Source organism: Coenobita brevimanus, chromosome 112, assembly GCF_032717465.1.
Source record: "Coenobita brevimanus isolate Jiangsu-jjx chromosome 112, ASM3271746v2, whole genome shotgun sequence".
NCBI classification, from domain to species: Eukaryota; Metazoa; Arthropoda; class Malacostraca; order Decapoda; family Coenobitidae; genus Coenobita; species Coenobita brevimanus.
Genome location: NC_137065.1, coordinates 29,060,947 through 29,079,104, shown reverse-complemented (window position 1 = coordinate 29,079,104; position 18,158 = coordinate 29,060,947).

Below are 18,158 nucleotides of genomic sequence, written 5' to 3'. Positions count from 1 at the left end.
TTTCAAAGAACCAGCAACGTTTCTTCCCTGCTGTAACCTTTCAAGCACTTCACCCTCCAAACTTCCATCCTTACTCATCACACTACCCAAGTACTTAAACGTATTCACATTTTCCAATTCCTCACCATCCAACCTCGCTGTACATTCACTGACTTCACCTCTCTCAAGGACCATCACTTTACTCTTCCCTACATTCACCTTTAGATTCCGTTTCTTACACACTCTCCCAAACTCATCCACCAAACCTTGCAGCTCCCCTTCGTCTTCACTCAACAACACAGTATCATCTGCAAACTACAGTACAGGGAGTTTCCAAACACTATCCTCTCTCACCAGGGCCACTCCAACATCCACTACCCTACCTTGTACCTCTTTTATTACCCCATCCATGTACAGATTGAACAACCATGGAGACATGACACATCCCTGTTTCAACCCAACTTTCAAAGAGAAAAATTCACTTACTTCACCATCCACACGCACTGCAGCCTTTGCACCATCGTACATACTCTTCACAGCATTCAATAACTTCTCATCTACTCCATATATTCTTAACACTTTCCTCAATCCTTGTCTATCCACCCTGTCATATGCTTTCTCCAAATCCATGAAAGCCGCATACAACTTCTTTCCCTTCTCTAGAAACTTTTCCACTAAAGATCTAAGAATGAATATCTGATCTTCACAACCTCTTCCCTTTCTAAAGCCTCCCTGTTCTTCTCCAACTAATTTCTCTGTTCTTTCTCTAACTCTGTCAATAAGTATCCTACCATACACTTTTCCTATTATATATATATATATATATATATATATATAAATATATATATATATATATATATATATATATATATATATATGTGTATGTGTGTGTGTGTGTGTGTGTGTGTGTGTGTGTGTGTGTGTGTGTGTATTATCCTAGGGCTACTTTCTATTCTTAAAATAGTAGAAGTGTTATATCTAATTTGTTTGTCAAATAAGAGGAAAGTTGGTCATAACTAAAGTTACCTCCTTCCCCATTTACAAACTCCTCGGGCCATCCCTGATAACCATCCTCGTTTTTATTCTCTCCTCTTTTTTCCTTTTAGGTTTTCTTCCTCTTCCTCTCTCTCTCTCTGACTTTTCCTCCTTCTCCTGTCCACACACACACACACACACACACACACACACACACACACACACACACACACACACACACACACACACACACGAATTTATTACTGCACCGTAATATTCCCTTTGGCTTCACACTACTAACATTTTCGCACTAAATTTTCCGCTGATTTTATGGTGTTACGTGTGTGTGTGTGTGTGTGTGTGTGTGTGTGTGTGTGTGTGTGTGTGTGTGTGTGTGTGTGTGTGTGTGTGTTTGTGTGTGTAGCCCCATTACATTTTTTCTTCTCATGTCTACGAACTAACGGGTATGTATACATGTATATATGTATGGATGGATGAATGGATGGATGGATTACCATAATACTTTCTTGTTATCGAATGTTTGTGTGTGTGTGTGTGTGTGTGTGTGTGTGTGTGTGTGTGTGTGTGTGTGTGTGTGTGTGTGTGTGTGTGAACTACCTCTAGACCAGTGGTTCTTAACCTTTTTTGAGTCACCGACCCCTTCGCGAATCTAGTGAAAGCTATGAACCCCTTCCCTACACATTTGCACATGAGCACAAACACAGCATTTTGCACGCAATGAATGTACTTTATTTTACTTAAAACTACCTCACGCAGTGTATGACATACACAAAGTATAAAACTGTCCTTACAAAGAACTATTTCCCACTCTTTCATGGAAAAGCTATTGGCCACTTGATGAAAAAATGAAATACATCCAACCTGTGCAAATTAAACAAAACAAAACATTAATTGTGCTCAAAAGTTCATTTCAGTGACATGGTTGTTGTTTGGCTTGAATAAGAACATGAATTTGTGAAGTGGTCTTTGGCAAGGAAACACGCATGCCATCGTTGACATCCAGTTGAGTTCGACTTTTCGATTTGATAGAAACAAGCGCTGAAAACCCTGACTCACAAAGGTATGTAGTAGCAAACGGAATCACAGCACCCATTGCTCGCTTTGCCAGACGGGGGTAGGGTTGTGTCAATGAACTCCAGAATTCTTCAAGACTCTCGATTTTTTTTTTTTTTTTTTTTTTTATCAGTTAATAATGCCAAACGGCATCACGAAATTGTTGTCAATTATTCTGACCTTCACGGACCCCCTGAAGCTCATCCATGGACGTCCAAGGGGTCCATGGACCCCATGTTAAGAACCCCTGCTCTAGACGATGTTACACGGCTTAAAAAGGCCTCGTATTGAAAGGGTGAACAACATAGGTTATCAAATGTATAAGTTTGACTAATTACACATATGTTTTCTTTCTCATCATTATTTATTAAGTTTTTAATTTTTATTTCCTAGTGGTTAGGGAAGATGCTTGTCTAAAAAGCCGTGAGTTCGATCGCAAAAATGTCATTAAAACTGCTATAGTCATCACATAGTTTTTGACTGACATCGTCATAGCATGCGTGGGTTCAGTATGGATGGTTAGCGCCCAAATGGTGGTATGTGAAGGTGTTTGATACGTGAGAGTACTACTAGGCCTCAGATTGGTATGTGGGTGAGTAGATGGTGTGTTTATGGGTACAAAACAACCTTGTCTCTTTTAATGCTAGTAAAACTAAATATATACAATTTAATAATAGACAGATATTGCCAGATTTGTACATTACCTTCAGAGCTACTAATATTCCCATCTTCAAAAGTACTGACATTCTTGGCGTCTCACTTAACAATGCCCTCAGCTGGACCTCTCATGTCAGATCACTTGCTAAAACCGCCTCAAAGAAACTTGGAATATTGTACAGAGTCCGTAACTTCTTTGCTGATGAGCAGTTAGCTATAATTTATAAGAGTCATGTGCGCTCTAAGCTTGAATATTGCTCACCCTTGTGGAATGGATGTGGAGAGGTTGCATTAAAACTACTAGATAAAATTCAGAACAAAGCTGTTAGAATTATTAACAACCCTGCCATTACATATAAACTACCTCCCCTGCAAGTAAGAAGGAATGTTGCCTCCCTTGCACTATTTTACAGATATTTTTTTGGCAAATGTTCAGACGAAGTTGCGTCCTTGGTGCCACCTCTCTATGCCTTCCCTCATGCTACACGGGCATCTGGCAGCGCTCATGACTGGAATGTCACTCAGCCATATTGCAGAACTTCTGCCTATCAGAATTCTTTCATTCCCCGAAATGCATCTCTCTGGAACTCGCTTCCCCAGAGTTGTTTCCCTCCAAATTTCAACCTACAACTGTTCAAGTCTAATTGTTACAGATATTTCATGAACAGAGGACACCAGTAATCTGATGTATGAATTATATGTTTATTCATTTGTTTTTCCTTCCTCCGTTCTGTTATAAAAAAAAAAAAATGTGGATGGGTGGTTGGTGTGATTATGGGTAAAGATTGGTATGTGGATGAGTGGATGGTTTGTTTATGGGTAAAGATTGGTATGTGGATAAGTGGATGTTGTGTTTGTGGGTAAAGAAATAGTTATGTGGATGAATGGGCCATACAGGTAAAGAAAAATATAGGTATGTGAATGATGATGTTGGTTTTATGGGTAAAGAACATTATTGATTTGTAGAATGATTGATAATCGGATAAAAAGAAAACCCGAAAACAAACAGAAAAACTGACTGATACACAAATAATAAATACTGTATACCAGCACCAGAAATATTGAGTGATGGAAGGTTGCATTGATTAACAGTTGGATATTGGTAGATATGTTGAAATGAATAAACAGTCAGACAGACAGACAGACCGAAAGATAAATATCGACGGATTGATACGTAGACAGATAGACAGGATGCTTGGCAGAAGGCGCCACAGACAACACAGGCAGCTTCTTATGTCTGGTTAGTGGGACCCGGGTTGTCAGGGTTCGTCACTTTGGCTTTTGCTGTTCGTTTATCGAATAGAATTCTCTCTGTCTCTGTGTGTCTCTCTGTCTGTCTCTGACAGGAATAACCACTTCACACGGATTACTTTTTCATTGTATTCTTGCCACTCCCTTATGACTTTATCAGCTGAGGAGAGACATTTCCAGCTGGAGGAGTTAGATACGGCCTTAATCAACTCCTTCACTACTCCACTCCAATGAAATCCTGGAATAAAATCCTCTGGTAATAGCAAGAATAAAATTAAAACCACGTCATCGTACTGAAGGGCACAGGACCCTGAACCTTGCCTGAGAACCAGCTCTGAATCCCCATTCCTGAATAATGTTGGCTGTATTTATAAGTTAACCCTGTCATGGTTGGAATAACTCCATGATTTTTTTGCAGGTAACGCCAGACGATTTTATTCAGCTGAGAGTAAGCTGTAGAAGCTTGAGCGTGTAAATATTAGTCATTAACCCTCTCATCGTGCCAACAACTCTAGTATTCTAGTCCAGCTGACACCACAGGATTATATTCAGGAGAGGCAGCTATAGGAGCCACATATTTTTGTTCTCAGTGTCACCGTTAACCCTGTCACGGTGTGGACAACTCTATGACATTGCAGATAATGGCAGCCGGTTTGACTAAACTGAGTGAATCCTACCTGCCTGAGTGTTTACAGTATATTTCATTACTGTGTTACTGCTTCACTGACTTCATTTATTGACACTCATGTTTACAGTATATTTCATTACTGTGTTACTGCTTCACTGACTTCATTTATTGACACTCATGCTTACAGAATATTTCATTACTGTGTTACTGCTTCAATTACTTCATTTATTGACACTCATGTACAGTATATGTCATTACTGTGTTATTGCTTCACTGAATTTATTGACACTCTCAGCTTCTTATACTTGTTCTTTGATAAAATAAAATCGTCTGGTGTTGGTTGCAATACAAAGCTAGAGTTATCCTGATGGTAAAAAGGTTAGTGGTATTATTACCTCTCTCAGGCTGTTATGACTCGCTCTGCTGAATAAAATCATCTGGCGTTACGGGAACAGAATATCAGTTTTTATGGTCATCAAAGAGCTATTATTCCTATTAATTTATCAAGGCTTTATTAATGGATGGAATAATGATGTGCCCATCTTGAAGTTTAAATAGATAGATAAACAGATAAAGATAGATGTACAGATTCACACAGAAACAGGGACACAGATGAAATAATAGACAGGTAGATAGTAGACAGACGTGTTATGAAAAAACACATAGGTCGATAGACAAATGGGTGGGAATCTTGACAGATAAACGAGATGGATAGAGACAAAGAGACGTATAGATAGATAGATTGAGATAGATATGGAAAATTATAGATACCGGTATACAAGTATTGATAGGCAGATAGACAGATACCGTAGGTAGATAAACAGATGGACAGATAACAGACAGGCAACAAGAAAGGAGGTTGGAAAGATTAAGTGATAGCAGATGTATACTGAGACAGATAGACAGATGAATGGATAGCTAGACAGATGAATAGTGAAAGAGAAAGATGAACAGTTTGATTGACAGTATGGCAGACTAATAAAATGATCAGCAAAAATCTGAACTGCATGACGTGATATACAGAGACTTGCCTATGGAAGGAGGAGTGATGTGCCGGCCAGCTTGGATGAGAGAAATGAAAAAGTAGACAGAAAAATAGAGACAGATAAACAGAGAGATAGTTAGATTGATGGATAGATGGATAGACACACAAAGACGTATACGCAGATATATACATACATGATGATATACAGAGAGACAGATAATATATAGATTAGTGGAGTGAATACAGACAACCAGGAAGATAGATGGATAAACTGACAAAAAAAAAAAAAAAAAAAAAAGGCCAACAACCAAACAGACAGAAAAAGAGGCTGATGGATATGTAGGTGGACACAGACGTTGACAGAAATACTGTACTGTATAAAGACGCCCTACTATGATGTCAGAATAAAAAACTGCCAAGTACCTTGATGAAATTGCCTGAAGTGATACCTGCATAGATAGACAGGTAGATACATAGATAGATAGATAGACAATTAGATAGACAGACAACCTTTCCTTACATGTGACGGACAAAAGTCCGAACAGGCAGCTGTGTTAAACAAAATACTTTGGTTAGTGCTGCCCTGGAACATAACCAAGACAAGACGAAAGAGTACTGTTTTTTGTTTTTCGTAATGTGAAGCATTCGTTATCTGAATTCTTATTTCCTTCCATATTTCGTTGGTAATGTTCTCTCTCTCTCTCTCTCTCTCTCTCTCTCTCTCTCTCTCTCTCGCATATATATATATATATATATATATATATATATATATATATATATATATATATATATATATATATATATATTTCATATTCCTGACCTCCTTTCCCACCCTAGGGCAGGGTGAGGAGTAGCAATGTCCAGACAGCCCAAATATGCCCAATCCAATGGGCCCAACTTCCATTCACTCATCATTCAAGCCCCCCAAAACATTCACCACGTTCTGTAGCTTCACATAAACGTATCTGACTGAGTCAATCCGGACGCTACTACGTTAAAAAAGGGTGCCAAAATCACTGATCATGCACTTCTCACAACATTCATCCAGCCAACTCGAACTCTTGTTAGTTCCCTAGCCTCACCTACTTCCAAACCTCTCTTCTTCACACACTCATCCACAATATCTCTCCACCTTGTCCTTGGCCTACCTCGCCTCCTCCCTCCTTCAAATTCGCTCAGATACACTTTTTTCACCACTCTATTGTTGTCCGTTCTCCCCACATGACCATACCATCTCAGTACACTCTCTTCGATTCTGGTGTCCACCGACTTCCTAACTCCACATCATTCACGAATCACATTATTTCGTATCCTATCCACCTCTGTACCCCACATACAATCCTCAGCAGTTCCATCTCTACACTTACTCTTAACTTTTCATTTTCATGCCACACCATAGTCTCACATCCATATGTAAAAGTTGGCACTAACGCTCCTTCATGTAAGCCTCATGCAGCTGCAACACTCAAGCCTCTGTTTCTTATCAAGGCCTTCATTGCAACAGCTACTTTTTTCCTTGTGTCACTCTATTTTCAACTTCTTTTGCACATTTTCCTCTGTTTTCTATCATAGTACCCAGGTATTTGAACTCTCTCACCAATTCCAGTCTCTATCCATTCACTTAAACATCACACTGGGTAGTCATCTCCTCTATCAATAACCATCACTTTATTCTTTTCTACATTTACTCTCATGGCACGACGCTCACATACAGCAGCAAAACTCTGCACTAGTCTACCAAGTTCTTGTCCGGTACTTGCAAACAGGAATGCATCATCAGCATACAGCATATTTGAGATATTCCATCCATCACCATTCATTACCAACGCCATCCCTCTCTGCATTACTCGTGTTTTTACTTCTCTTATCACCCCATGAGAGTAGGCCAGCATGCTCTACATGTTTCTCTAACTATCAACACCAAACGACATGCATAGTACACACCACACCTTCTTTCCAATATTTTAGAAGAAATGGCGTCGAATAACGTAGGCTCGGAGTCCCCAGGGAGGGGGGGCCATAAATGCCCCCACCTTTTGCCCCTCTCCCGGTGATGACTCAAAATGCCTGGAACCACTGTCTGATTCTCTTCATCTTCATTTCTGCAACATTCGTGGCCTTTCCTCTAACTTTCGCTCTGTTGAGCACCACCTCTCCTTCTCTAAACCTCACCTTCTTTTTCTAACTGAGACTCAGCTGTCTGAGGCAACTGACAGCAGACCGTTTTCTGTATCCTCCTACTATCTCTATAGTCAATTCAAAGCCAAAGGTGGCTGTTGTGTATATGTACACAACAACTTATCTTGCTCTCGTGTTCCTGAACTCGATTCTTCTGAATTCTCTACACTCTGGCTTCGGCTTTCCTGTCATTCTCTGACTAAATATATCTGTGCTATTTACTTATCTCCTTATTCTACTGACTACCAAAAATTCTATGACTATCTTACCTCTATGATGGAACACATTCTATCCATTTCTCCTTTCTCTGAAATCTCCATTCTAGGAGATTTCAATGTTCACCACCACCTTTGGCTCTCCTTTCCTTTCACTGATCCACCTGGTGAACAAGCCTACACCTTTTCTATCCTTAATGACCAAGACCAGCTTGTACAGCACCCTACCCGTATCCCTGACCGCCTTGGAGAGAGTTCCAACATACTTGACCTCTTCATTACAACTAATCCTTCTGCTTACACTGTGAATCTTTTGTCTTTGTTGGGCTCCTCCGATCACAACCTAATCACTCTAACCTGTCCTATCGCTCCGGTACTGCCTGCGGACCCTCCAAAGAAACGTCGCCTGTGGCATTTTAGAGCTGCGGATTGGGAGGCCCTCAGGCAGTACTTCTTTGATTTTCCCTGGAATGATTATTGTTTCCATGGCCAGGAGCCATCTGGGTGTGCCTTGCACATTAAGGAGGTTATTCTCTCGGGCATGGAAGCATACATTCCTTTCTCATATCCTTTGACTAATGCACGAAAGCCTTGGTTTAATCACGCTTGTTCTAATGATGTCCACAACAAGGAGAGGACCTATGAAAGATACCGGAGCCAACCCACCCCTGAATCATATCTTTTATACATTTCTGCCTGGAGTCGTGCTAAGTCTGTTCTTCACTCTGCTAAAAATAATATCATCCATACTAAATGCTCTCAACTCTCTAACTCGAATTCTTCCCGCTCCTTCTGGCACCTTGCCAAAAACCTTTCTAACAACTTTACCTCATCATCCTTCCCTCCTCTTTTCTACTCTGCTGGCTCTGTAGCTATTTCTTCTACAGATAAAGCAGATCTCTTCACTCAGACTTTCTCCTCCAATTCCACCTTAGACGATTCCGGTGCTGTTCCTCCATCACTTCCCTCCCTCTGACTTCCTCATGGCTGACATTAAAATTTCTTCAGCTGATATATTTTCTGCCATCACAGGCCTCAGTACTAATAAGGCATATGGGCCTGATGGAGTTCCTCCTGTTATTCTCAAGAACTGTGCTTCTGTGCTTACACCCTGCCTAGGCAAACTCTTTCGCCTTTACCTATCAACTTGTACCTTTCCTTCTTGCTAGAAATTGCTCTCATTCAGCCAGTCCCAAAGAAGGGTGACCATTCTCAACCCTCTAACTACCGCCCAATTGCTTTAACATCCTGTATCTCAAAAGTTTTTGAGTCAATTCTTAATAGAAAAATTTAAAAGAATCTTTCCTATCACAACCTTCTTTCTGATCGTCAGTATGGGTTCCGTCAGGGATGCTCCACAGGCGATCTTCTCACCTACCTTTCAGACTCCTGGTCATCCTCCTTTCGGGACTTTGGCGAAACCTTTGACATTGCACTTGACATCTCAAAGGCTTTCGATCGAGTCTGGCATAAATCTTTAATTTCTAAACTGCCCTCTTTCGGTTTCTATCCTTCTATCTGTGCCATCATCTCTAGCTTCCTATCTGGTCGTTCTATAGTCGCTTTTGCAGACGGCCATGGTTCTTCTAGATCTATTAACAGTGGTGTTCCTCAGAGCTCAGTTCTATCACCAACTCTCTTCCTTTTATTCATCAATGACCTTCTAAGCTACATCTAACCCTATCCACTCATACGCTGATGACTCCACCCTTCACCTTTCCTTTCGATTCCTGCATCGTCCATCTCAGCAGTTACTTCAACAAACAAGGGATGAGGCTATGGCACACCTAATGTCTGACTTGGCTCGTATCTCTGACTGGGCTAAAAATAATCTGGTTGTTTTTAATGCATCAAAGACTCAGTTCTTACACCTATCAACCCTAAAAAATCTTCAACAGGTATACCCACTAATGTTTATTAATATTCAGCTTAATCCTGCATCATCCTTGAACATGCTTAGGGTATCATTTACTCGGGACTTATCTTGGAGAGATCATATTACATCTCTTGTAAAATCTGCTTCCAGGAAATTGGGTGTGCTAAGCCGAATCCGTTCCTTCTTTACCCCTGCACAATTGTTGAGTCTATACAGGGGTTTTATCCGCCCCTGCGTGGAGTACAACTCTCATGTGTGGGGAGGCTCCCCACATACAGCTCTTCTCAATAGGGTGGAGGCAAAGGCTTTTCGTCTCATTAACTCTCCTCCTCTTACCGACTCCCTTCAACCTCTGTCTCTTCGCTGCACTGTTGCATCTTTATCTCTTTTCTGTCGCTACTTCAATGGTCACTGGTCCTCTGAACTGTCTGCATGCATTCCTTCACCTCTACGACGGGTACATAGCACCCGTCTAGGAACAAACTCTCATCCCTTTTCTGTCCAATTCTCTAGTGCAAGAGTTAGCCGTTACTCCCAGTCCTTCATTTATGCATCAGGTCAGCTCTGGAATTGTCACCCTCTGTCTGTATTTCCTGCTTCCTGTGATCTCCAGTCTTTCAAACGCAGTGTGTCCAGGCATCTTGAAGTGATCGGATCTTGAATTTGGCTCTCTCTTGTATTTTGTTTTTCTCTTGGAAGGAACAATTTTGCGGGCCTGTTGCCTTTGGTCCCTTCTTCCTGACATTATATATATATATATATATATATATATATATATATATATATATATATAACAACCATGGGGACATCACACAACCTTGTTGCACGCCCACACCGATCGTGAACTATTCACTTAGATGCCCATTAACTCTTACACATGCTTCGCTACCATCATAAAAACTCTTCACAGCACCTAGCAGCTTACCACCTACACTGTACATGCGCAAAACTTTCCACAATCCCTCTCTGTTTACTTTGTTTTATGCTTCTTCCAGATCCATGAATGCCATAAACACCTTATGATCCTTTTCACAAGCCTTCTCTGCTAGCCTATTTGTCTCACTGCGAATATTTGAGCCACACATCCTCCGCCACTTCTAAAGCCACCCTGTTCATCACTCTCTAGGGCTTATGATATCTCTCTTACTTCCTCTGCAATAATTCTTCCATATACCTTCCCTACCAAACTCAATAAACTTATGCCACGATAATTCTTGCACTAACTTTGCTCACCTTTATTTTTGTACAGGGGTACAATCACAGCATTTTTCCACTCTGTAGGCACAGTTTCACTTATCCATGCCTTCTTACACATGTCCAACAAGCACTTCATTCCACTCTCTCCACTCTGCATACACCTAGTCAACACCAGCTGCCTTCCCATTTTTCAGTTGCTTCACAGCATTCTTCACCTCTGCGATTGTCACGTCTCCTGGCATTGCATTCCTTCTCTGCACACTCCCAACACCAATCATGTTTACAGCCACTCTGCTCTCTCTATTCCCATTCATCAGGCTTTGAAAATATTCTTTCCATCTGGTCCTTACTTTATCTCCATGGGTTGATAATCTACCACCTACATCCTTCACACCATCACATTTCTTTCTGCTTTCACTTCTACATTTCAACACCTCTTTCCAGAAAAACTTCCTATTTTCAGAGTAGTTCGCATTCATTTTCCTTCCTAGATCATCATTTACCTCCTTCTTTTTCCTCTTCACTAGTCTCTTTACGTGCTTCTTGCACTCTGTGTTCTCAGTTCTTATTTTAACTGAACCCCTATCCAGTAACCACTGTAGCCACTTCTTCCTCTTTTCCAGCACCGCTCTCTTAACCTCCTCATCCCACCTTGCCATACTTTTCTTCTTTGTTGTAACTCTTGCCACACCACACACCATTTTAGCATTCCTAGCTAAGCAATCCCTATATGCATTCCACAGGCTGTCTAGATCCATTTCATTCCAGTTCACTGATTCTAATTCCTCCTTTGCTTTGGGCCTGTAATCATCTGCCATTTCTTTGATCCTCAGCTTCTCAACTTTCAGTCTTCCTCCCTGACTGCTCCTCTCTCTCCCAGTCCACCTCAGTCCTCTCAGCTTGATCTTGCATACCACAATCATATGATCTGACAGACCTCCTCATCTTCCTCTCACGGCCCTCGTATCAGCAACCATTCCCATCATCGACCTCTCTACAAGCACGTAATCAATCAGGCCTCTTTCAACACGATCCCCATTCCCTGTATACCATTTATATTTATGTGCATCTTGGTGTTTGAAAAATTAATTACAAATGCACAGCCTCCTCTCCTGACACATATCCTTTAGTCACACCCAGGTGAGAGTGAATGGAGATTTGAGTGATGAGTTTTCCGTGAATGTTGGTGTGCATCAGGGGTCAGTCTTGAGTCCCATGTTGTTTATCTTGGTACTTGAAGCCCTTTCACGTGACTTTAGAAACGGACTTCCGTGGGAGTTGTTGTATGCTGATGATTTGGTGTTGATTGCAGAGAATGAAAGGGAGGCGGAGGAAAGGTTTAGGAAGTGGAGAGATGGTATGGGGCAAAAGGGTTTAAGGGTAAATGCAGATAAAACAAAAGTGATGATATCTAGGGTTGGTGGCGGTACTGTCAAAGACGAGGGAGAGTGGCCGTGTGCAGTTTGCCACAAGGGCGTGGGAAGTAATTCCATCTTGTGCGGTGTGTGTGATAAATGGGTGCATAAGAGATGTAGTGGTATCAGAGGTAGACTGCGAGATAATGCTGATTTTATGTGTACGGCGTGCCGGGGCGAGCAGGTGGAGATCGTCCGTGAAAGGATTGAACTTGCTGGTGAATCTCTTGAGTGTGTGGAGGAGTTTTGTTATTTAGGAGACATGTTGTGTGCTGGAGGTGGGGCTGGAGCTAGCTCTGTGGCTAGGGTGAGAAGTGGTTGGAAGAAGTTCAGGGAGCTCTTGCCTCTCCTGACATTGAGGGGGCTCTCCCTACGTGCTAAGGGGTCTTTGTTTGCAGCGTGTGTTAGGAGTGTGATGCTGTATGGCAGTGAGACCTGGGCAGTGAAGGAGGAAGACATTCGCCGGCTCAGACGTACAGAAATGACAATGATTAGCTGGATGTGCAGTGCGTCCCTGCGTCCAAGGCCTGGAGGGGCTGGGTTTACAATGGAAGAGTTGAGAGGTAGGATGGGACTGGAGTGTATTGGTGTTGTGATGAGGAGAGGTAGATTTAGGTGGTTTGGACATGTGGAGAGGATGGGGGATGATAATTGGGTGAGGAAGGTGAGAAGTGTTAATATTGGGGGTGGGGTTATGAGGGGTAGACCGAGAAAGACATGGGACGAGGTCATTAAGTGTGACCTTAGGGTTAAGGGACTGAACAGGGAGGCTGCAATGGATCGTGCAGCGTGGAGAGCCGCCATTAGGTGACCAAGGCCGACACATGCAAGCATGTTGGAGCCTTTAAAAACGAAAACGAAAACTTCCCATTATCATTTTCTCCTGGTACTCCATAACAACCCATTATGTCATCCTCCAGTGCCTACTCTTCCATTCATATCCCCCATTATGATCATCTTGTATCTTCTGGGCATTTCTCCCTCTACTTCATCCAGCTCATCCCAAATTCTTTCTCTCTCTCACTCCTGTCCTCACATGGTGCATATGCCACAATCATTGCCATTTTCACCTTCTCAAACTTGAACTTGACATATATACACCTCGAGCTGACACATTCGTAGTCTCTCATTCCACTCTGCCACACTTCATTCAACAAAACAACTCCTTTCATCCATCTTCCTCGCCCGTTCATTCCCAGTCTTACACATTTCACATCCTCCCACTCCTCCACTTCACACCTTTTCATCTTTGTTTCACACGGTGCCATTACAGGATATCTCCCACTCTTGAACACATTCACCACTTCCACCCTCTTGCTCTCCTCATTCACACCTCTCACATTCTACATGGCCATGCGAATCTGCTCATTTGGTTGGGGCCCTGGGCAGGTATTGGGCCCTCCGAGGCCCTCTGAAATGACTGCCTTGATTAAGTGATTTTGAATAGGGGAATCTGGGGGACACTTAACCCTGCCAGAAACCCCTGTCATATAGTACCACCCAGCATAGTATACATACATACATACACACACACACACACACACACACACACACACACACCTCTCTCTCTCTCTCTCTCTCTCTCTCTTTATATATATATATATAAAAGGTGAGTTTTAAGCCAGGTACCCATATTTTGAATAAGGGCTAAGGCGTTGCCCCTGGGTAGAGGACTTTGGTTTGGAGCGTGTAGCATTTTATGACTGGATGCCCTTCCTGATGTCTACCATTGACCCTTGGGTGGATTCGATCCTCCGACCCTTCGGTCAGAGCGGAGTGCTCTAACCCATATATACCCTGTCGATTGGAAAGTCATATATATAAAAATATTATATATATATATATATATAATATTTTTATATATATGACTTTCCAATCGACAGGGTATATATATATATATATATATATATATATATATATATATATATATATATATATATATATATATATATACCCTGTCGATTGGAAAGTCATATATATAAAAATATTATATATATATATATATATATATATATATATATATATATATATATATATATATATATATATATATATATATATACAGGGTGTAACGCGACGTATGACAAAAACTTACACCAATGATCTATCATGTAATTTTGAGTATATTTTGTTCTATAAACATATGCTCTCTGCGACCCCAGTTCAGTACCCAGCATTCGGCTGTTTTGTGAAAAAGCTTCGTCTCTTGCATGTGCCATTGGGTGAGAGCTTGGCAGGGCGACGGGAGACGAGTATTATTAGCTTACACTGCACTGTACATGAAAATCCCATATCCTATCAGTACACACGAGTTTTAAGAAGAAACTGTACGTAGTCTATTGATTCTTTAACATCAAGTCATGCATTCATGCAATTCCTTTGCACAAATCGACTGTAACTAAGGATTAAATTCAAATTTTATGGCTTGCAAGGGAGAAGGAAGAGAGGGAGGGAGGACAGGATAGTGTGTTGTGCCAGTTGTGTAATATTTGGTTTGTAGAATGTTGCTACCAGCATTATCCTAACACCCACAGCTCATTCAGTGAATGAACATTACTGTACTGAGTGACTAGCATCACTTTAAATCAGGAGTATTATTATTATTCATTAAAATTTTTCGGCTGCAAGTAAACGTGGCACCATTTTTTTTCATATGCTGCTGACGGGAGAACAGTGATACAGGATTGCCAATGTAACGATTATGTAGCTGGACCTATTTTTTGCTTCTACTTGCGACACTAACATCTGGCAGCATGATATCTAGCTACATTCTGGATATTTTTGCCATTTTTAGGTGATATTCTAGAGATTTATCGTATTTTCTAGCGATGATTTGCAGTGTTTATTATCTAGCGACATTCTAGCAAGTTTTCAGGACTAAACTAGCGAGATTGATGATAAAGACTTGGCAGCCCTGCGTCCACGTCATTTGAACGGGAACATTTGCAGGGGAGGTACACGCTTCAAATAATGTTCTCCGCGTTCTGTTGTTCACCGGGTTCAGCTTCACATGTTCATGAAACAGCATGCCACGTACGTACAGCAATGAAGACTATGCAGATATCATGTATTTTTTTTACGGATTCTGAGATGGTAATGCCAGTCTGCAGAGAGGAACACAGGTGGAGATACCCAATGGCGCCACGTTTACTTGCAGCAGAAAAATTGTGATAAATAAAATTCTTCCTGACAAAGTGTTGCTAATCTCCCTTTAGAATAACTTTTTTTTCACTGAATGAGCTGTGGGTGTTATGATAATGCTGGTAGCAACATTCTACAAACCAAATATTACATAACTGGCAACAACACACCATCCTCTCCTCCCTCCCTCCCTCCCTACTCCCTTGCAAGCCATAAAATTTGAATTTAATCCTTAATTACAGTCGATTTGTGCAAAAGAATTACATGAATGCATGACGATGTTAAAGAATCAATAGACTACGTACAGTTTCTTCTTAAAACTCGTGTGTATTGATAGGATATGGGATTTTCATGTACAGTGCAGTGTAAGCTAATAATACTCGTCTCCCGTCGCCCTGCCAAGTTCTCACCCAATGGCACATGCAAGAGACCAAGCTTTTCCACAAAACAGCCGAATGCTGGGTACTGATCTGGGGTCGCAGAGAGCATATGCTTATAGAACAAAATATGCTCAAAATTACATGATAGATCATTGGTGTAAGTTTTTGTCATACGTCGCGTTACACCCTGTATATAATTATTTATATATATTACTTTCCAATCGACAGGGTATCTATGTATACCCTTCTTTCTACATACATTATTCCCAACAACTTGAATCTATATTGTCTCTGGCACTTTCTTTCTTTTTCTTTTTTTATTAAGATGCGTCAGCAGTTGAGTCATCAGCACTGGTCGAAGATGGCGGTGCTGTGAGCTGTAGCAGTGCGTTGGACACCCAACTTACTTAACCTAACTTACCTTTACCTAACCTAACTGTATCTACTTTGACCCAGCATATGCTAACCTAATCTACCTACTTTTTTCCTTGCTGAATAACGCCCTCACATGCACAACCTGCCATCCTCCTTCTTATGCTCCCTGACCTTGTCCCTCCATTCCTTTCTTGGTCTGTGTCAAATCACGACACAGAGCAAAAGCAGAAAGTCACTGGCCATTGCAACCCCTTAGCTTACGGAAAAAGGTGGAAATTATTTTAACTGTGTCTTGGTTGGGACTCCTTTTTACTCCTTTTCCACCTGATGGCAGGTGATTTTATGTACAGTAGTTTACTTTGAGCACTGGAGTCTGCGAATGATAGTACAGTCACACAAGAAGGAACACTAACAGAGCACAACATCCTCCAACTTCAGTTGGTCTAAGTCCAAGAGTGATAATACAATCGCACAAGATGGAACACTAACAGAGTGTAACACCCTCCCACTTCAGTTGGTCTAAGTCTGAAAACGATAATACAATCACACAAGAAGGAACACAAACAGAGTGCAACACCCTCCCACTACAGTTGGTCTTTGGGCTCAACTTTAAACTGACTTGACGCCTTGATCTTTGACCGATTTTTTTACTATTTTTAATGGACTTACTTCTATCATGTTTGGGCCAAATTTAAGAAACGAGGTTTGGGTTGACCATGGATTGTTTCTTTCACCTTTGAACTATTGTTTTAAAAAACGAACTGCATCATATTAGCCTGACTGTTAACCCTTCCACCAAGCTTATCTTATGTTACGTAGGACCTGCTTTAATTATGGAATTGAACCTTTGACTTTGTTGCCTTAACCACTGATCAAGGGTTTTCAGTGCCAAACCACTTCATCCTTCCCTTCCCCTCAGCTATTCCACCAAAATCAGGTTAAATCTGATATAATCTCTAAGATAACCATGCAATGTGACCTTCCCCTTTGATCTATTGTTCTAAAAAATAATATGTCAACCCCTGGGAAGACTTTCAGCCCTTCAACGAATAAAGCTGAGTTATTTTGTTCACACACACACACACACACACACGGATTGGCCTCCGCGGGTGTAGTTAAAGCCACCTTGATAAGGACAACTCTAGTATTGTATTGCACTGAACGCGAGATATTTTACTCAGGTAAGAGTGAGTCACAGGAGCCTGAAGATAAAACACGACAAGTAACACCCACTTGGAATGTCCTCTGGGAAATAAACAGAGAGATTTATTCCAGCAAGTAAGAACGGGGAAATCATGACAGATACATTGATTAGTTACGGTATTTGTTACAGAAGTGGATAAATACATTTTATACATTCAGAAAGCCTGCTATATATGCCTTACCGAAAAGACAGATAAATAGACAGCAAAAAAGGGAAGATAGACAGAAACCACTACAGCCAACACAGGTAGATAGGATGACTGGGTCTGCTTTGTGAGGCCTGGGATCGAACCGGGGGTACTGAGATGGTTTCTTTTTTTATATTTCAAGTCACTGTTCTTCACTTTAGCCCATTTTTTTCCCTTTTGTACGATCGCTTGTCTTGGGCATAATTCTCTCTCTCTCTCTCTCTCTCTCTCTCTCTCTCTCTCTCTCTCTCTCTCTCTCTCTCTCTCGTGTGCGTGCATTATAGATACCGATAGTATGATAACGACAGGTACATTTTTCATTACTTCTAAAGCACTCATTTATATCTCTTGACTTCGGTGGATATTTCTAATCTAACTCTTGGCGTATTTTCTTCATCGACGTCATCAACATCAATATCATCATATTTATCCACACCTCTT